Below are 22,517 nucleotides of genomic sequence, written 5' to 3' on the forward strand. Positions count from 1 at the left end.
ATAGAAGAACTTCCAGTGTATGGACTTAGATAAAGAGAAATAAGAAACAAAGAGCTATAAGACTTAGGCAAGGCAAACTCTATACTGGAACACAAAATTCAGCACCATTCTTCTCCAAGGTACAACTCTCTTGCGTCCCCTAGCGTCCTCAAGTAAGGACCATTCTGTAAGCTGCAACGAATGAAAACCTTAGAGTAGCTGCCGGCATTTCCCTTTCACGGTCTTGGATATAAGCAATTTATGATCATCAATGTTTGACAATTATGACAATCAATCAAACAATATTATACTAAGTCGATGTTAGAGATTTGGTTTAAAATACTGAAACCAAAAAAAAAGGGGCATGGAGTTGATCCGAGACTGGCAAATGTTAACAAAGTTTGAAGCTGGGTGATGCTTCCACAGAATTATTTTAGTCATATTACATTTGGCTATGCTTATAAATTTCCATAGTAAAAACTTAAGGGAAAAATAAAAGCTATGAAGCCTATTTGGTTAAACATGGGTAAAAATCCAAAAAGAAGTCTACTGGAAGAGGAAAACATTGAATTAATATTGTTATTGTTATATATTGTGGTTAGCATAATTAATTTGTTTCTTTTACTCTTTCTATACTTTCTTAATCTTTTACAATATGCAATCATTTATATAATCAGAATATGAATGTAAATATTTCAAATAAAATTAAATTGCAGATAACTAAAAAAAATAAAAAATTCAAAGCTCATTAACCTCGCTTTTACGGTCCTCTAGAAAAATCCAAACATGTCTTCTGAAGCTGACACTAAACACATCAAGAACTAAGGCAATCGATGGAAACTATCTGAATTCAAATCTCAGCTCAGGCTCTTACCACCTGGGTGACCTAAAGGTAAACCACCTATGCTGTGTGTCTCTTTGCTTTTCTTTAAGATGGGAATGGTGGCACCCAACCCAGCCTCAAAGGGCTCTTGTGAGGATTAAATATGTTAATTCATATCAAACTCAGAATGATCAGCACTCAATGTTTAAATACTATCTTTATTACTCATGCCCAAGTTCTCCCTCATCCGTTTCTGCATTTATTGAACAAATATCAGGGCATCTTCGAGCAGAATTTGCCAATGAATGAAGGAAATATCGTCTCCCCTGGGAAGAAAGGATGATAAGTACTACTCAGGTGAGACTCCGCTGCCAAGTGCCAAAGGGTTATTCCCTCCTTCTCCCTGCAGCCTTTTTCAAGAAGTCAAGGCTAAAGAAGGAAAGGAGGATGGGAGAAATCAGAACTCCTGCATGAATTACAGTGGACTGCCCAGACAGCCCGGAGTGATCCTCTCCTAAAGAAAAATCTCTCAGTGATCAGAAAAGGGCCAGGGATACTCTGCAGCTGGAGCTCTGACCCCATCCTGGGCTCACAGAAGCTTTCAGGGAACTGAGTCCTTCTCAGAAAATTAAAAAGTGCTAATAACAAGAGACCCATCTTCTACCACCTGTCAGGCTCTGTTCCAAGCCTTTTTATTTAACTCTCAAAAGAACTCCATTAGATAGATACTAGTACCATTTTAAAGAAAAAGAAACATAGGCAGAGAGATTAAGATACTCGCCTTTTATTATACTGCTAGGAAATGGCAGAGCTGGCTGATGGTCAGGGGAAAGGGCTGGGGGAGTACAGAACCCAGGAGATCCCCAGTCCCTGCGATGTAGGATCCCGGACCCCCGGCGCTAAGTGGAGATGCGCCAGCTGCCCCACACTGGAGAAGGCTCAAAGAAAACAAATCCCACCCTTCGCCGCAGGTGGATTCTCCTCCCCTAGAGCTACTGTCCAGTTGCTACTGGCCTCCAGCAAAACAAACATCAGTATGGACGGAAGGAGCAGGACGCAGGGCGGGGAGGGTCACCTTTCTGGGAGAAAAGAAGGCCGCGGCCTAGCGTACCTTGGGCGGAAGTGGCTCTCCCTACGGAGACCTCCTGGACTACGCTTCCCAGAATTCTCGACGGGATCAGGGAGACGGCCTCAGCCTCCTAGAGCGGAAGTTGCCCGACTACACGGGGCTCCCAAACTACACTTCCCAGAATTCCTAGAAAAACTCTCCACTCTCTGCCTGCCTAGGCAGGGTGCCAAGCGGAGAGCCTGGATCATATTTCACATGTGCCGGTCCCAAAGGAATTCCTTAACTCTCCCTTCCTGGAACCGAAATGCTTCCAAAGACAGAGAGCTCCTATATATATTTCTCTGTTTTCCCCAGAGGACCGTGCATGAAAGGCGCCTTTCCTGGCGCGTGTGTCTCTGACCCTGTGGATCTTCTGGACAATTCCCGGAATTTCTTGCAGGGCAGCACTTCCCCTTAAGTCGTCTCTTTCTCGTTTGGATAGTCAGTATTTGTATAGTCACTATTCTCTTTTGGTTAGCCGTCTAATTTTATACTGCTAGTCAAGCTCTACTCCCTTCCCCCTAGAGTTTGAATTTATTTTTCTTCAAACGCTACACAAACCCAAATAAACTCAACCAAAGCGGACTTTACCTACCTTCCTACCTACCTACCAAGAAAATATCCCACAAAGGAGAGAACGGAGAAGCTTGCAATACAGGAAGAAAAAACAAGAATTACAGAATGGAAGGGATGTGTGCGCTAAAAATGCAGGTACTCAAAGGAAATCGGGCTGATTTGTACTGGACACCGAATTTGAGGAATACAGGATCTCAACCTTTCTTTGACTGGATTACTTTTTTATTCCATTTTGGTGTGGACGCGTCTGAAACTGATAGTGCTGCTGCTACCTACCATAATGTGTTTGTTGCAAGATCCACAAGAACGTGGATGCCAAGAATCCACAAAAAAAACAGATGCAACCGTTGATGAGGCCATAAACAGAAACAGCAAGCGGTTCCCACGTTTCCTCTGCTTTAACTACTGATGATGAAATGCAAGTCATAAGGCAAATAGAAGGGCTGTACTGATACAGACAAAATGTTATTATTATGGGAAGGGATAAGTCCCTTGTAAAACCTTGAAATTTTTTTCTTCTTTGAGAAAAATCTATCACCTATTTTCACCCTGCTCTTGATATAGCAAATATTGTAAGTTGTCTTATGGAGGATGACTCAGGGAGGACGGTGAATGGGTTGACTCAATCCAGAAAAGGAAGAGGAAAATAAAAAGACATAACGACCAATCTGTGAAAACGCTCAGTGGCTTAAAAGACACTATTAAGAGATGAGACTATTTGATTCTTTATTTAACTCCTTTCCAAGGAAATGTTTTTGAAAATCCATACGGTTTACATATTAAAGAGGGTCAATCTGATAATAGGTGATTTTTTTGAAAAAATGAAAGGAAAATTTAAAAATAAAAGGGACAGAATAATACTTTGTATACTTCCACTTCTAGTAATAAAAAAATGAGTGATTTGGAACAAACATGTAGCAGAGGAAAGGTGAGCAAACTTTTTAAATGTCAAAAGACATCAAAAGACAAGATAATGGAGAAATGGTGGGCCAAAATTCAGAAACAGTTGGGAGAGTCATGCATTTGGGGCTAATTTTCTCCTGGGGATGATGGTCTAGTCTAGGATCTGAAAAGCCTAGAATCTCTGCAGCACTTTTGACACCTATATGAAGCTGGGGGAAAGAAAGATTCTAGCAAAAATTAAAATGCACATCTTTTCAAGAGCACATAAGATTTGTACAAATGAGTAAAATGATATGGGATTTCAAAATACTGAAATACTATGTTTTCGAATACAGTGAAATTTGGCTAGAAATCAATAAAAATACAACTAAATGATTCATGTGTGCATTTAATAAATATTGTCTCATCTCCAAACCCACCATTCTTCACGCTGCTTTATGGGGCTGGAATGGGGGAGTCTGCAGCCAATCTTTCCCGACCTCTACACCCCCAATCTGGTTCTGTGTTCGGCAACTATTAGCAGAAGAGTATAGGGGTGGTGGGGGCAGGGAGATATACTGTATCCTGTGCCTGCCAGCCAGCAGTACTTTTTCTTGTAGCAACTGCCTAATTTTCAGTTTTTCTAACACTTGAATACCTATTTCATCATGGCTCTTTATAAACATTATTAAACAACTTCCCAAAGACTGATCTTAGATGTCTAAGTGCTAAAACTGCAGGGCCCTGTTTCTGAGCTCAGAGACAGCAGAGCCAGCTGAACACTGGCCTCTCCTTAGAGGTCTGAGTTTCAGGTGAGCATGACCTTCCTCCAAGCTTCTAAGTTTTAGTAATTCCTGTCTCTTCACTTTGTTTCCTCAGACCTCAGGTGGTTGCTGCTTGCTGCAGTTGCTACTTCCTGCAGTTGCTACTTCCATCATATATTAGAGTTTTTTTTTTTGACAGAGTCTCGCTCAGTTCCCCGGGCTGAAGTGCAGTGGTGCCATCTCGGCTCACTGCAACCCCTGCGTCTCGGCTCCAAGCAATTCTCCTGCCTCAGCCTCCCAAGTAGCTGGGATTACAGGCATGCACCACCACTCCCAGCTAATTTTTGTGTTATCAGTAGAGATGGGGTTTCACCATGTTGGCCAGGCTGGTCTTGAACTCCTGACCTCGTGATCCACCCGCCTCAGCCTCCCAAAGTGCTGGGATTACAGGCGTGAGCCACAGCATCTGGCCCAGAGTTCTTTTTCTGCTCTTTCAGAAATCTAGCTACCAACTCTACAATATGCTAATTTTTCTTTTCAAATAATTCGTAAGGTTTCTATCTTCTAGGTGGACCCTAAATTATAAACTTGTTTAGAAATTAATCAAACCACTTTTAAGTAATCCATAGATCAAAGAGTATGGCATTGAAATCTGGTGTCATCAGTGAATTCCACCAAATATTTAAAGAAGAAACCATGTTCATCTCAAAATTATTCCTCAGAATAACAAAATAGGAAACACTTTCCAACTAACTTTATGAGGCCACTATAATAACACTGACAAAATTTGTGAGAGGCTTCATTAGAATAGAAAATGACAGGTCTGGCCGGGCATGGTGGCTCATGCCTGTAATCCCAGCACTTTAGGGGGCTAAGGCGAGCAGATCATGAGATCAGGAGATCCAGACCATTCTGGCAAACACTAACACAGTGAAACCCCGTTTCTACTAAAAATACCAAAAAAAAAAAAAAAAAAAAAAAAGCCAGGTATGGAGGCACACGCCTGTATTCCCAGCTACTTGGGAGGCTGAGGCAAGAGAATCACTTGAACCTGGGAGGTGGAGATTGCAGTGAGCTGAGATCATGCCACTGCACTCCAGCCTGGGTAACAGAGTGAGACTCCATCTCAAGAAAAAAAAAAAAAGAAAAGAAAAAAGAAAGAAAAAGAAAATGACAGGTCTATCTCGTCATAAATATACTTTCAAAAATCCTAAACAAAATGTTGCCAATCATATATAAGAGGGTAACACATCATGACCTAGGTATCAGAAACAGAAAAAAAAAGTTTGATTAATCACCCATTTGTCATAAGAAAATTTAGGCAACTAAGCAATAGTAAAGATCTACAAAAATGGCAACAAATACCAAAAGGAATAGTGAAATATTGAAAACATTTCCTCTACGATGGGGAACAAAATAATGATGTCCACTCCAACCATTTCTACTAAATACCACATTTGCTCCTTTATCCTGTAATCTTGCCAACTAATCTAATTAATTTTAATATTTTATGTGTAGATCTTTTGAATTTTATATGCATGCTCATGTTGACTTCAGATCTGCAACAAATGTGGCACTGCAGCACCATGGGAACAGGGCAAATATTCAACACATGTTGCTGTTAAATTGAATATTGTGAAATAAAACTGAAATTGACCTATACCTCCCACTACATGCAACAATCTAAGGCTGGTGGATGGTAGAGCCCAATTTGAAAATCATTTCTTATGACACTTAAATCTACTCAGTGTATAAACCCATAAGAAATGTGTACCAAAATACACATATAAGAATGTTCATAGCAGGATCATTCATCACAATGACAAGCTGAGAATACTTCAGATGTCTATCGATGATAGTATGGATAAATATTTTTTGTTATTTACACAAGGTAAGAGCAAGGACATTGAACAAACTTTAGCTGTACATGCAATACCATGATGACTCCCATAAATATGTTGAGCAAAATAACTAGACAAACCCAGTAGATGCAGCGTGATTCCACTTGTTCATTAGACATGCAAAATTCATCAGTAGGACGATTTTGGACACTTAAATAGTAAAAATATAAAGAAAAGCAAGGGAACCTTAAAACTTAGGGTAGTGGTTTCTTTTCCTGGGGAAGAAAGCATCATGATGCTGTGAGAGTGGGGTGTTTGCAATTCTACCATGCTCCATTTTTGGCTGTGAGTGGTGATTATACAGCTGTTCATTTGATGTTCATACTTTCACATGTGTATTTATGATTTGGACACTTTTCTGAATGTAAGTGATATTTCAATCTGTAAAAATCAATGATATATGACCAACAAACTGTGGTACATCAATACGATAGAGTATTATTCAGCCATAAAAAGAAATGAGATATGAAGTTATGAAAACACATAGAATAACCTTAAATTCATATTGTTAATGGAAAGAAGCCAGTCTGTCAAAGCTACATACTGTAATTCAACTATATGATAATCTGGAAAAGGCAAAACTAAAGGTCAGTAAAGTGATCAGTGGTTGTTAGAGGTTCAGAGAGATTAATTGGTAGAGTACAGGGTATTTTTAAGCAGTGACACTATTCTGTATGATATGGTATGGTGGATATAGGATGTTATGCTTTGTCAAAACCCATGGAATGTACAACACAAAGAGTAAGCCCTAATGTCAACCACAGACTTTAGTTAATAATAATGTGTCGATATTGGTTCATTAGTTGTAACAAATATGCCACACACATGCAAGATGCAAACAATAGGAGAAATTGGGCAGGGGAAAGGAGAGCACATGGGAAATATTAATACTTTCTCTGCAATTTTTCTGTAACCCTAAAACTGCTCTTAAAATAAAGTCTTTTTTAAAAAATCAATGATATGTTTCAAAGGAAACTGAATATATGGCATAGAACTTTTTTCAGAACTTAGAGGGAAGGGCTAAAAATAATGAGAAACTCTATAATGAATATGAACATATTGATCAGGTGTATCTTATAAGCTAATGAGAAAAAATGAGGACTAGAGAAGGAAGCAGATTGTAATAAATAAATCATTAAAAGAGAATAAACAATTTATCCAAATGGGCAAAATCACATATTGGAAGGAGGAGAAGAAGATGGAGGAGAAGTGGGTGGAAGGCCAGGGTGTGTAGGAGGAGAAGTAGGAGAGGAAGAGTAAGAGAAAAAGGAGGAAGAGACTCCTAGGGATGCACTTGTAGACACTGAAAATTTTTTTTAATGGCAAGGCTGAAGACTAAAGAATTGAGTCAATTTCAAAGGAATGAAAAAATAAGCTTTTCATTTTAATTATTGTCTGCAACATTAAAAGTAGTAATAAAATATAAAAATAATCTATGGGGTTTTGAGATGAAAAGATTGATCCTTCTATGGTCAGAGAATGTTTTGTTCATGTGCACTATTGTTGGCATACAAGATTCAGTTGTGAATCACTTCTAAATTCTTTCTGGAAAATATTCTTCAAGACATATTACAGGCCTTTGGCAACAACACAGATAAAGCTTCCACAGACCGTCTTCCTAGTTTATTTACATAGAAATACTGAATAAAATGTGAACATAAAAATATCATTTATTTGAATAGGGGAATGTTTGAGGGCATACATATTAAAAATAGAAAGAAAAAAACAAACAGATATTATTTATTTGTTCCATTATATCCCCCACTACCCACTCTCATTTTCTCTCCTGTAGCATCAGTAGCCAGGTCGATCTGTTTAATGTGTGCCTGTTGCTGGTATGTCTTTTTGGCAAATGTATGGAATTTCGGATGCATATATATATATCTTGTGTTATAAAACTCTGTTAAAATTTTTCACTCAAAACTAGGTTTTTCTCAATATTTTACTAAAAAATTTTTTTTTGAGACAGGATCTTACCTTGTCACCTAGGCTAGAGTGCAGTGGCATGATCACAGTTCACTGCAGCCTTGACCACTTGGGCTGAAGCCATCTTCCCACCTCAGGCTCCAAAGTAGGTGGGACTATAGGTGTGCCCAACCACACCTGGCTTTTTTTTTTTTTTTTTTTTTTTTTTTTGCTAAGATGGGGTCCCACTATGTTGCCCAGGCTGGTCTCAAACTCCTGGCTTCAAGTGATCCTCCCACCTCGGCCTCCCAAAGTGCTGGCATTATAGGCAGGAGCCACTGTGCCTAGCTCTGAAATTTTATACCATAAAGAAGAGTTGGAAGAATTATACAGTAGTCACCCATATATTCTCAGCTTAGATTCTAAAATTAGCAACATTTATGTCTTAGTCATCCATCTAGCTATCTTACTTATTACTTATCCATCAGAACATTAGCATTACCTGACAGATTCCCCCATGACACTTACCAGTCAATCTCTAACCCCTTCCCCCAGTGGCAACCACTGTTCCACTTTTTCACCATAAATTTTACTAATTTTAGAATATGAAATATATGGAACCATATGGTAAGAACTCTTCTGCATTACAATACTTTGAATAGTGTTTTTCAGATCCATCCATGTTGACACACATATCAGTCATTTGATCCTTTTTATTACTGAGTGATGTTCTATTGCATGAATATATGTCTTTGGAAACTTGCTTACATTTTAATTGTCTAAATATTTTTATGAATAAAGATCCTGCAGCATACTTATAAAAGTATTTTTGTGGTCATATGCTTTCTTTTCTCTGGAATAAATATCTATGATTAGAATTGCTTGGTGTGTTTAACTGCTTAAGAAAACACCAGATCATCTCCCAAAAGATTAATTTTACACTGTCTCCCAAAATATATGCAATTTCTGATTGTTTTGAATCCTAATAAGCATTTGCTGTTATTAATATTTCCTTTTTGAGACGGAGTTTCACTCTTGTCATGCAGGCTGGAGTGCAGTGGCATGATCTTGGCTCACTGCAACCTCTGCCTCCTGGGTTCAAGCAATCCTTCTGCCTCAGCCTCCCGAGTAGCTGGGATTACAGGCACCTGCCACCATGCCTGGCTAATTTTTGTATTTTTAGTAGAGATGGGGTTTCTCCATGTTGGCCAGGCTGGTCTCGAACTCCTGACCTTGGATGATCCGCCCACCTCGGCCTCCCAAAGTACTGGGATTACAGGTGTGAGCCACCGTGCCTGGCCTGCTATCAGTATTTTTAATATCTGCCATTCTGGTGGTTGTGTAGTTGCATCTCTCTGCAGTTCTCATTTGCTTTTTCCTGATGACCAATAATGTCACACTTCTTCACAGGCTATATTAACAATTTGTATGTCTTCCTTTGTAAAGTAACTGTTCAAATTTTGCCCATTATAATTGAGATGTTGGGCTCTTTAATATTGAATTGTACACGTCTTTATACATTCTGGGTGTCAGTCAGTCTGAAATTTGGGCAGAGTTTAATGTAGAATAAGGGGCAATTCTTTGCTTGACATCTTTTTCCCAGGATTTCTTCCCTCACTTTCCAGGTCCTGTGGTCACCTCAATCTCTGTCATCTAGATCTTCATGCCAGTGGATACTACAGAAGCATCCACAGATTCAATGAAACAGGGATCAAAAATATTCAGAGAAAAATACAAATTAGCAACACAACAATAAAAATAACACAAATAAAAAATGCAATATAGTATGACAACTATTTACAGGGCATTTTTATTGTATAGGGATAGAAATAATTTGAAGTATGCAGGGTGATATGAAAAGGTTACATGAGAATATTATGGCCATTTTACATAACAGACTTGAGCATCCACGGATTTTGATTTCCATAAGGGTCCCTGAACCAATTCCCCACCGATACCAAGGGACTACTGTATTCAGGATTTTTTCACTTAGTTCATGAAGGATATTCATCTGTAGTTTTCTTTCCTTGTAATTTCTTTGTCTTGTTTGGTATTATCAGATTAATGCTGGACTCATGAGACAAGCTGGGGGTGGGTGGGTGTTCCCTTCTCTTTTTGTTTCTGGGTTTATTTAAAATTCAAATCTTTACTCTTTAAATGTTTAGTAGAATCCACCAGTGAATTCATCTCAATATTGTTTTTTTTATTGTTGTTGTTGGAAGGCTTTATCTACTAAATCAGTTTTGAAATATATATCAGGCCAGGCAGGTGCAGTGTTTCAAGCCTGTAATCCCAGCACTTTGGGAGGCCAAGGTGGGCAGAGCGCTTGAGCCCAGGAGTTCAAGACCAGCCCAGGCAACATGGTAAAAACCCATATCTACAAAAGATAGAAAAAATTAACTGTGCATATATATATGTGTGTGTGTGTAAAAATTGTATGTATGCACACACATACATACACGCAAGTATCTAGGTTATCCATTCTTCCTGAGTGAGCTTTGGTAGTTTGTGCCTTTCAAGTAATATTCAATGTCATGTAAATTGATGAATTTATGGACAAAGAGTTGTTTGTAATGTTCCCTTATAATCCTTTTAATATCCGCAAAATTTGTAATAACATTCCCTCCCTCCTGATTTTTGTTTTCTTCTTTTTCCCTGTGGGTGAGTCAGTTGAAAGGTTTATAAACTATATTGATCTTCTCAAAGAATAAGGTTATGATTTTATTGATTTTTAAAGATTGTTTTTCTGTTTCCAATTTCATTGACTTATGTAGCTGCCACAAAATTTCACTCTATCCTCTCCAGGACCCAGCTGGGCTCAAGAATTAAATTAGCATAACACAGATTAACCGAACAGCAGGCAAATTTATTTAATACAAGTCTTACATGTGACCAGAGCCTTCATTACAAAATGAAGCTCCAAATAAAAAGTCAGTTATGTATACACTGTAGTGAACAAAGAATAGTAAGTTGTTAAGAAGCAATTGGGCCAGGCCTGGTGGCTCACGCTTGTAATCCCAGCACTTTGGGAGACAGAGGCAGGAGGATAGCCTGTAGCCAGGAGTTTGAGACCATCCTGGTCAACGCAGTAAGACCGCATCTCTACAAAATAAAAATAAATTAAATTTTTTTAAAAAAAGAAGCAACTAAATCATGCAGACAGGCTTGAAAGATGTTATTTTAAGGTGGTCTGTACAGAATTCTTTTGGGCTTGACTTCTCATTTTGAGGAAAAGTATATTGCTCCTTTTTTTCCAGTATAAGGAGTGGATCTTCTTTCCTCCTTCCCACCCTCCCTCCTTCCTTCCTACCTTTTCCCACAGATGTGCTAGCAGAATGTGCTAATTAGTAAATATCTTCTGCCCTGAGAAGAGAGATGACACAAAAAGAAGAAGGATGCTAAGTCATACTCAGTTAAGATTCTGCTGCTAGGAGCCAAAGAGTCATTCTTTCCTCATTCCTGTGACCATCTGCGAGAAACCAGAAATGTATCTCCCTCCTGCACGAATCACAGAGGACATCCCCATACAGTAGCCTGGAGTGATTCCCGCCCCACCCCCCACCCCCATCCCCACACCCCCACCCTCACTTTTTTAAAAAGGGAATCCAGGAATCGTCCTGCTTCCTGTAAGGATCAGAAAGAAGGGGCAAAATAGCACTGCAGGTGGAACTCTGATCCCTTCCCAGGCTCACAGAAGCTTTCAGGTAACTGGGGCTTCTCGGGAAATTAAAAGAAAATTAATAAAATGAACCACACTTACCACCTTTTACTTGTGACTATCTCATTTAATTCTCCACTGAACTGCATCGGTTTGGTACTTCTATTCCCCTCATGTTACATAAAAGGAATGCTAGGCACATACATTTTGAATTACTTCCCAATTTCACACCCCTAGAAGGTGGCAGAACTGCCTGGTCAGTCCTGGAGCAGGAACAGAGCGCACAAAATACAAGAGATCCTCAACCCGCCAAGACCAAATTCTGCAAACTCGACAAAGGGTCACTCACCTGGGGCCCAACCCCATCTTCCACTGCTAGCCACGGATGCTCTTCTTGAAGACAAGGAGGGCCACCGCCAGGCTAAACGAAACATTGCTGTCTCAGGCCTCACTCAACTTCCTGAAACGAATGATGACCTCACTTTCATGGAGCAGAAGTGACTGTACTTACCCACAATTCCTGGATTATAACCCCAGAATCCCCAATGAGATAATCGTCACAGCCACGCCCTCCTGTAGCGGAAGCCTGGCCGCCTACACAGAGCTCCAAGGTTACTGCTCCCAGAATCCTCGCAAAGAATTGGCAATGTCGTTGCCTTTCTCTGGCGGAGGGCTGGCTACTACCGTTTGAATTTGGAATGTATGTCACACAATTCTAGAGCAGAATGCAAACTCAGCACTGTCTTCTTTGAACCAAAATGTCTCCAAAAACAGGATTCTAATTTATACTTAATATTTCCCCCAGAAGCCCAATCATTAAAGCCACCTTCCCTGGAACAGAAGTGTTTTTGACGCCGTGAATCCTTTGGACCAGTTTCCAGAATCCTCTTCAGGTAGCGCTTCTCACCAGCGTTTCCCTTTTTATTTTGGATAACTAGGTTCAGTCCGAATCATTCTATCTCACTGGTCAAGCTCAGCCTTCTTTTTCCTTATTCTCATTTTTTTTCTTTCACATGTGACAAAACAAGTGTATTTGAACACCGCTCCCACCCTGTCCCCCACCCAATTCCCTTTAGTAGAGAACACAGTTTGAAATGAAAAGGAGGCATAAATTATAAAGGGGAAGATATGTGTGAGCTAAAAATGCAGAACTTAGAAACTGGGCACGAATGTAAGGAACACAAGATCTCAAACCTACTTTGACTGGATTTTCTACTTTAATCCATGTGTGTTGGATGCGTCTAGAACTCTTGGCGGTGTTATCAGATATTAGCTATTCATTCCATGATACAAGAACCCACAAGAAGGTCATGCAAAGTTTATTAAAGTATAAAGCAGAAGCAGCAAAAGCTTTTGGGTGTTCCTTGACTTTATTTATTTATTTTTTATTTATTTATTTATTTATTTTAAATTCTTTTTTTTTTTTTTTAATTATACTTTAAGTTTTAGGGTACATGTGCACATTGTGCAGGTTAGTTACATATGTATACATGTGCCATGCTGGTGCGCTGCACCCACCAACTCGTCATCTAGCATTAGGTATATCTCCCAATGCTATCCCTCCCCCCTCCCCCCTCCCCACCACAGTCCCCAGAGTATGATATTCCCCTTCCTGTGTCCATGTGATCTCATTGTTCAATTCCCACCTATGAGTGAGAATATGCGGTGTTTGGTTTTTTGTTCTTGCGATAGTTTACTGAGAATGATGGTTTCCAATTTCATCCATGTCCCTACAAAGGATATGAACTCATCATTTTTTATGGCTGCATAGTATTCCATGGTGTATATGTGCCACATTTTCTTAATCCAGTCTATCATTGTTGGACATTTGGGTTGGTTCCAAGTCTTTGCTATTGTGAATAATGCCGCAATAAACATACGTGTGCATGTGTCTTTATAGCAGCATGATTTATAGTCATTTGGGTATATACCCAGTAATGGGATGGCTGGGTCAAATGGTATTTCTAATTCTAGATCCCTGAGGAATCGCCACACTGACTTCCACAATGGTTGAACTAGTTTACAGTCCCACCAACAGTGTAAAAGTGTTCCTATTTCTCCACATCCTCTCCAGCACCTGTTGTTTCCTGACTTTTTAATGATTGCCATTCTAACTGGTGTGAGATGATATCTCATAGTGGTTTTGATTTGCATTTCTCTGATGGCCAGTGATGATGAGCATTTTTTCATGTGTTTTTTGGCTGCGTAAATGTCTTCTTTTGAGAAGTGCCTGTTCATGTCCTTCGCCCACTTTTTGATGGGGTTGTTTGTTTTTTTCTTGTAAATTTGTTTGAGTTCACTGTAGATTCTGGATATTAGCCCTTTGTCAGATGAGTAGGTTGCGAAAATTTTCTCCCATGTTGTAGGTTGCCTATTCACTCTGATGGTAGTTTCTTTTGCTGTGCAGAAGCTCTTTAGTTTAATTAGATCCCATTTGTCAATTTTGGCTTTTGTTGCCATTGCTTTTGGTGTTTTGGACATGAAGTCCTTGCCCACGCCTATGTCCTGAATGGTAATGCCTAGGTTTTCTTCTAGGGTTTTTATGGTTTTAGGTCTAACGTTTAAATCTTTAATCCATCTTGAATTGATTTTTGTATAAGGTGTAAGGAAGGGATCCAGTTTCAGCTTTCTACATATGGCTAGCCAGTTTTCCCAGCACCATTTATTAAATAGGGAATCCTTTCCCCATTGCTTGTTTTTCTCAGGTTTGTCAAAGATCAGATAGTTGTAGGTAAGCGGCGTTATTTCTGAGGGCTCTGTTCTGTTCCATTGATCTATATTTCTGTTTTGGTACCAGTACCATGCTGTTTTGGTTACTGTAGCCTTGTAGTATAGTTTGAAGTCAGGTAGTGTGATGCCTCCAGCTTTGTTCTTTTGGCTTAGGATTGACTTGGCAATGCGGGCTCTCTTTTGGTTCCATATGAACTTTGAAGTAGTTTTTTCCAATTCTGTGAAGAAAGTCATTGGTAGCTTGATGGGGATGGCATTGAATCTGTAAATTACCTTGGGCAGTATGGCCATTTTCACGATATTGATTCTTCCTACCCATGAGCAAGGAATGTTCCTTGACTTTAATTGTTCATTGTAAAACATGGCTCATGAGGCAAATGAAAGGAGGTGTGTTCATGTGGAGGAATTATTATAATATGAAAAGAGATAAATATATAAAAATTTGAAATTTCTTTTTGTTCAAGTTCAAATATCACATCACCCACTTCCACCCTATTCTTATTATCATAAATACAATAATAACTGTATTTCATTCAGGTGAGTCAATTGACAGTTGGACGCAAATCCAGAAAATCCAACAAATAAAAATACACGAAGGTTCTGCTTACCACTTTTCTTCTGGACAAGAACTAAACATTTTCATACCTTTATATTATGAAAAATTTCAAACATTAATAGAAGTAAAGAGTGAAGTATTCCATCACCTCATCACCCAGATTCAGCAATTTTCAACATGTGCCACACTTCTTTTATCAATATTGTCTTTCTGCCCTTTTTGTTATTGTAATTTTAAAACAAAATCATAACACTGTATTATTTTCCCCCTAAACACTCCCATGCATACTTCAAAGAATTACATTTTCTAATATAACAAAAATACAACTATCACACTGAAGAAAGTTAATAATTCCTTAATATTATTTTATACTCTACAAAACGAAACTTCAAATTTTCCAGTCATCTCAAAAATACCCATTCTTTGCATGTGATTGTTTTCTCTCTTGAGTCTCTTTCAATCTGGAAGAGTATCCCCCCTTTGATCCACTTTAAATTCATGCTTTTGGCCTATAGAAGACATCAGGTCAGTTGTCAAGTAAGATGTCCCACATTATGGATTTTTTAAAATGTTTCATTATGCTGCCATTTAACATTTTCTTGAATATCTTTTGTGGCACTGGTAAACTACAATTTAGATTTAGAGAGCAGATAAGATTAAGGTTCATCGTTTTCGGCAAGAATACTTCTCCATAGGTAGGTTCCTCCTTAGTGCAGATCACAGCACATTCTTGAATATTACTGTTTCCTACAGCACCTAAGATACTACACCTCAATCATGCACACAAATGTCCATTAGAAGAACAAGGTTCAAAGAGTTTGAGGGAAAGGGTGAAGATTTTAAGAATCAAAATTTTTTCTCTTTCAATTGCTAATCTCATCCTATTAAGCATCCATAGTCTTGCAAAATGTGAAAGAAAAATAAATCTCGGGACCCCCAAATCACTAAGCCAAAGGGAAAAGTCAAGCTGGGAACTGTGTCAGGCAAACCTCCCATTTTATTACTTAATAAGATAGCTATAAAGAAGAAAAAGCTACATACCTCCTTCACAATTTGTCGACAAGGAAATTCCCTGTGGGCCTGAACATCTTTATCCAAAAGCATTTCTGTTGAATTTCACCCTGGTAATGTAAATTGATAGCTTATCTTCACAGGTGTGGGACAAAGTCATTCCTCTGTTCACCTGAAACAAATGCATATCTGATTGCTTCCTCTTCCCTATTGTTTCTGTAATAATGCATATTCACTAAGCAACATTAAGACCTAAGTCACTATTCGTCTACCCACCTCTCACGTGTGAGTTTTGTATTCAGTAAAAGCCTAATCAGAGCCTCAAAATAATGCCACTGTTTGTCTCTTATCTACCTATTATGTAGAAGCTCCCACTCCCATTTGAGATTGTCCTGCCTTTCTGGACTTAAGCAATGTATAACTTAAACATACTGTTTGATGCCTGATTTCTCCTAAAATGTATAAAATCGAGCTGTGCCCTGACCACTTTGGGCACATGTCGTCAGGACCTCCTAAGGCTGTGTCACAGGTGCGTACTTAACCTTGGCAAACTAGATGTTCTAAATGGGTTGAGACCTGTCTCACATACTTTTGGGTTCACAAAAGTATGCTTTAGTGAACACCCATGTCCATTTGTTCTTGATCTTTAAGTGAGTGCTACCATAATATAAATTCCTTGAATGGGGACCCTTGAATCTAAGAGTATGCACAGTGCATAGAGTCATATTACCAACCCTATCTCCAAACAAGTGATCTGACTGACTGAGCCAATACTATTTGGGAGCCTTTTCCCCAAAAATAGATGCTATGAATTGAAATATCCCCTTTCATGGCATGTTTAAAATACTTCTACCATTGCACATACCGACTTATCAAAGTTATCTGATCTCTGATCTCTGCACCTCTAAAGCAATGCTTCCCAGCCAAGGTCACATACACTGAGAAAGTGTCTCACAAATAACTTTTAAGTGATAACTGATACCAAATCTGATGTTATTTAAAAACAAAAACAGAGGCAAGTCAATATTCCTCACATAATAGCATCACTGGTGCCTGAACTGAAGTTTGCTGTCTAGAGTAGGAGACCAAAAGATGATTTTAAAGCTGCTGGGCCAGGTAATATACTTAACCTGTAGCCTTTGGGACATATGCTATTGACTGGCTCACAGAGCATCCATTCATAATCCCTTTGACCCTGCATGTCTCTTCTATAAAATAATGGGGGAAAATCAAAATACTTTCTTAATGTTCCTTAAGTCTACGGTTGTCATAGGACAATATTTTGAACAATTAGATGTAAGTGTAAGTCTTCTGTTTATACTAGAAAGAAGAGAAAAGATATGGTTGGTATTGAGGATATGAGATGAAGAAGGGATATTGAAAATGCAATAGGATCAATGAATTGTACAAATTGATGAAGTCAATATCACAGTAAACCACAGGAAGATCTGGCAAGAGAATATGTAGAGCAGAGTGTAATGCCTTAAATGGAGACTATGGAGGGATGACAGCTATTGCTAATTTAAGGCCTATAGTATGACCATGGAAATGAGTACCCCAAGTAGGATAGACAAAAAAGATGAACAGAGGCATGGAAGTCAGCATATATCTCTTAAATTGTAAAACATTTCATATATACATAAAATTATGAGAATAATTTTTAAACACATCCCAGATGCCCAGGTTTAACAAGTGCACATTCACTCAATTCAGTACAACACAATCATTAAAGATGAACTTTATGAAGAATGTGGGAAACAGCAAAATTAACTTATGGTATATTACTAACTGAAATACTAATTTAAAATTTACACATTATTTAATAAAAAGCAAATATCTATATACGTATAAAATAAACCAAAATGAAAATGTTTACATGAGGGTGGTGCTAGCAGGATTATAGTAGTCCTAACTTAGTTCTGAACTTACTTGTAATAAGGTCCTGCCACTTAAAAAAAATAAAGTTCCAGACCCTTTTAAAAAGTCACATTTATTGAAGTGCAATGTACATACATTATAAAGTCTACTATTGTTAAGTGTATAGTTCAATGAGTTTTAACAAATATGTACAGACATGTAACTACCAACACGATCAAGTTACACAATATTTCCAACGCCACAAAAACTTCCCTAGGAAGCGGCAATGCTGATTGGTGGGTCCAACAGAAGGGCTATGGGAGTACAAGACCCAAGAAACCATCAAACCCAATGATGCAAGACCCTGCCTCATTCCCCAACCTGGGACTCAGAAACCTCCCCTAACACTAGAAAGCTCTACTGAGTCGAGGGAAACGCAAACACTTCCAATCCTAATCCTCCACCGGCTGCCACTTTTCCTCCTCAAGACAGAGGGCCTTGACCATCTTTGGTCCCTCACCCAGGCTGAGGAGGCGCAGAAGCGTCGCTGGGGCTCAAGTCTCACATGCAGCATGATGGCCGCAACTTTCCCTGGAGCGGAAGTTCCTGCGACTCACTTCCCAGAGTCTGGAGTCACACGAGAGGGCCACACCCTGTACTCCCGAAGAGGAAGTGTTGTCGACTATATGAAACGTCTGACCCACACTTCCCAGAATGTTTAAGCGGAACGACGACAAGGACTCCACCAGCCTGGGTGAAAATACTTCCGACTACAGTTCCCAGAATGCCCAGCACGCTAGTGCTTCCGCCTTCCTGCAGCTCATTCTGTTGGTTCAGCGCGTTCAAACTGAAGGTCACTTCTCTAGCGCGATGAGCGCTTGGGCTTTTTATTTTTGTAATTTTTTTCCTCAAGAAAAAACGAGCATGTGGAAATATAAAGAAAATATAACTATTTGGGGATAAAAGCGAAGGTTTTAGTATGAAAAGAAACACACTTTAGCAGAAAAGTGATGAGTATGAGAAGAAACAAGATTCTAAAAGGGAGTTGGGCTGTCCACTGGACATAACCATAAGGAATATGGAATCTCAGACGTGGTTTAACTCCGTTGCCTCTTTATATGTGCCTATACTCATCTAGACCTCTGCTTATGCTATCTGGCATGGACAATTGATTTCAAGATGCCAAGAATCCACAAGGAATTCCAAGGACAAATCAGTCTTGAAATCAAGCACAGAAAGAGCAAGTTGTATCTGAAAAATGAAGGAAGCTGTACTGGCAGGAAATTTAGAAAATATGATATGGAAAATGGCTCCTGTCTTGAAATTTTTTTGCGTTCAAATCAGGCTTGGAATTGGCTATTCCTCTGTTGCCCGTTGACCTCACATATTTAACATGAACGTATCTTTTTCTACAAACCTATTTAAGCCGTGTGAATTTATGGATATTCAGGAAGAGGTGGGTAGGTTGAGATGGGAGACGGACTCCAGATAACTATAACAAGTCAAACTACAGGAAGTATGTACTTACCACTTTCCTTCTGGGCAGGAAAAAAATTTTTTAATGAAACTTTCGATATTAACACAGAAAGGCGGAGCTTGCAGTGAGCTGAGATCACGCCACTGCTCTCCAGCCTGGGTGACAGAGGAGACTCCATCTCAAAAACAAAAAAGAAAAATTAAAAAAAGAAAATGATAACATGAAACACCAAATGCGCCTACCCTAAATTCAACACTTCCCAACATTTTGCCATACAGGCAATATCTATGACTATTGAATTTTGTTACTGAAATATTTTAAAGTAGATCCCTGGCCTTATCCCTTCCCAATACTATTTGTATCACTTAAAAATAATGATGTTTTAACATAACCACAAAATCGTTACCTCATGAAATAAAATTAACAATTCTTAGTATTATCTAATATGCATCCCAATTTGAATCCTGTTTTTTTGGGGAAAAGTACTTTTACAGCTGGTTTATTCCAGTCATTATCCGAATATTTTGATCCATTTTATTTGATTGTTATCTCACCAAGAAGTCATTTACTCTAAAACTATGCCCCCACCCCGACCCTCCCACACACAGCACTACCACCACCATTTTTTATTTCCTTGAACTGAACTGCTGGGGAAATAAAAATGTCAAATTAGGTGTCTAAATTCTGGATTTGTCTAAAGGCATCGCCATATTTTCTCCTCTGCTCTTTTAAATGTTCTGTAAAGTAGAAATTTGATGTAAAGTCTAGATTAAATACAAGTTATTGGTTTTTGCAATACTTCATAGAAGGGACTGGAAATAATGGAAACAAAAACCATATTCTCTTCAACTAAAGTCAATGCAAATCCTCAGCAAGTTTCCCTCTGAAGAGAAAGACAAAAATAAATAACAGCATATATGCAAAAAGAGACAGATTAAAATATGGAAACCATCATAACAAATCAGATTCTAGACTGAGTACAATGGCTCATACCTGTAATCTCCAGCACTTTGGGAGGCTGAGGTGAGAGGATTGCTTGAGCCAAGGAGTTTGAGACCAGCCTGGGCAATGCTGTGAGACCTTGTCTCTGCAAAAAATCCATTAAGATAAGCTAGGTATTTGAGACCACTTTTATCTCAAAAAAAGTTTGAGGTGGAATTTGCCAATTCCTTAAGGTAAAAACCTGAGAAGCTGATAGTTGGAGTCTAGGACCTGCCAAAGATGGGGTGGATAACCATGGTTTAAAAAATCACTTGGGGCACGGTGTCTCATGCCTGTAATCCCAGCACTTTGGGAGGCCAAGGTGGGCAGATCACGAGGTCAGGAGATTGAGACCATGCTGGCTAACATGGTGAAACCCTGTCTCTACTAAAAATACAAAAATTAGCCGGTTGTGTTGGTGCACACCTGTAGTCCCAGCTACTCAGGAGGCTGAGGCAGGAGAATCACTTGAACCCGGGAAGCAGAGCTTGCAGTGAGCTGAGATCGTACTACTGCACTCCAGACTGGGCTACAGAGGGAGACTCCGTCTCAAAAAAAAAGAAAAAAAAATCACTTGGGTTTTGTGTATGGAACACCAAAGGGCTGCATCCTAGGTGTAAAGTTGAATGGGAAGTAGGCCCAACTTGGCGGGTATTCAAACCCAAATCCAAGTCAACTCAATCCCTGACCCTGTATTGCTTGTAAATCTGGCAGAAATAAATAAAATCCTCTATAGAGATCCTAAGCATCCAATTATTTTTTAAACATTTTATTTTAAAATAATCACAGATTCATATGAAATTGAAAAGACAGTAGAAAGAGGTCCCACGTACCCTTCACCCAGTTTCACCCAATGATTATACTGTCCTTAATTAAAATACAACATCAAAACCAGGGAATTTTAATTTTCTTATAATTTTGTCTTTCAGTTTTGTTTTGTTTTGTGTTCACTTATGGCTGATAAATTTTCACTATCACTGGCAACAATAATTGGGAATTTTTTATTATCTTGTTTTTAAAGTGACTATCAGTGCTGCTCCCAATGTTCTCAACTTTTTAAGAAACTGTCCTTGTGAAAAGGCTTATAGTCTTAGACAAATTTATATGATACATTTCTTCAGCTGCTGCAAAATATGATTCAACCAACTTATCATCAGTAAATAACTTTTCTTGCTTGATTAACAGATTAGCCACTCTAAAACTTACTTTGGTTATAGCCTCATTTTCATTTGTTATTTCATAAAAGTAATTCTGCTTTGATAAGATATTCCATTTTAAATTTTTTATTTTTGGCCATAATTATCTGTGATTTGGAAATATTGGGATAAGTTTTTAATCTGGCAGTATTAATGTTATAATTTTTCTTCTTGTACAGCTGTTACTGCATAACAAACACAATAGTCAGCCATCAGATTCTATAACAAAATAATCCACACTTTACTATACCTTAAAAGCATGACATTCAAAATTTGATTTTCTCTTCTTGTTTTGACATGACGAATATGCAAAATAAATAAAATATCATAGTAGAGTAATACATATGACACTCAAAAATCTGTTAACTTGTAATAACTGTGTTACTGTGATTTATGATACACTGAGTAGAAGTATGAAGTGATGAGAGCATTATATATGGTCTCTATCATAAGTACACAACTGTACCAATATAACAGGAAAACAGCCATAGACAATATGTAAACAAATAAGCATAACTGTGTTTCAACCAAAAGTTATGAATGCTGAAATTTGAATTTTACATACTTATCGTATGTCATAAAATATTCTTCTTTTGATTTTTTTGACTATTTAAAAATGTAGGCTGGGTGTGATAGCTCACACCTGTAATCCCAGCACTTTGGCAGGCCAAGGAGGGCAGAATGCTTGAGCTCAGGAGTTCGAGACCAGCCTGAGCAACATGGTAAAACCCCATCTCTACAAAAATGCAAAAAATTAGCTGGACATGGTGGTGCATGCTTATAGTCCCAGCTACTCAGGAAGTTAAGGTAAGAGGATTTTTTGATCCCAGGAGGTTGATGCTGCAGTGAGCCAAGATCATGTCACTGCACTCCAGCCTGGGCGATGGAGTGAGACCCTGTCTCAATAAAAAATGTAAAAGCCATTATTACTTCATGGGGGCATACAAAAACAGTCAATACACCATATTTAACCATTAGGCCAGAATTTCCCAGCCACTGGCTTACTCCATCTTACCCAGAACCAGAATTCCAAATTGATCTATAAAGTCAACACAGTATCAATCAAATTTAGAGCAGGCTTTTTGCAGAAACTAATATTAAGATTTACATTGA

At 38.6% G+C, this 22,517-nt stretch overlaps 1 long non-coding RNA gene across 4 annotated transcripts in view; it reads right to left on the reverse strand.

Moving 5' to 3' along the window:
- Positions 1-10,783: 10,783 nt before the first annotated feature.
- ZNF285CP (zinc finger protein 285) overlaps positions 10,784-22,517 on the reverse strand; it is a 355,913-nt gene continuing 344,179 nt past the window's right edge. The window contains exons 5-8 of one of the 4 annotated variants that reach the window (XR_010109346.1): positions 15,924-16,065; positions 11,946-12,056; positions 11,249-11,301; positions 10,784-11,040 (exon numbers count right to left, since the gene is read on the reverse strand). This is a non-coding gene — a long non-coding RNA (zinc finger protein 285). Of the gene's footprint in view, positions 11,041-11,248; positions 12,057-15,923; positions 16,066-22,517 lie in introns of all 4 variants that reach the window. The other 3 variants (XR_008624491.1, XR_008624490.1, XR_010109351.1) reach the window with 3 other exon arrangements.

Source organism: Pan paniscus, chromosome 13 (assembly GCF_029289425.2).
Source record: "Pan paniscus chromosome 13, NHGRI_mPanPan1-v2.0_pri, whole genome shotgun sequence".
NCBI lineage: Eukaryota > Metazoa > Chordata > Mammalia > Primates > Hominidae > Pan > Pan paniscus.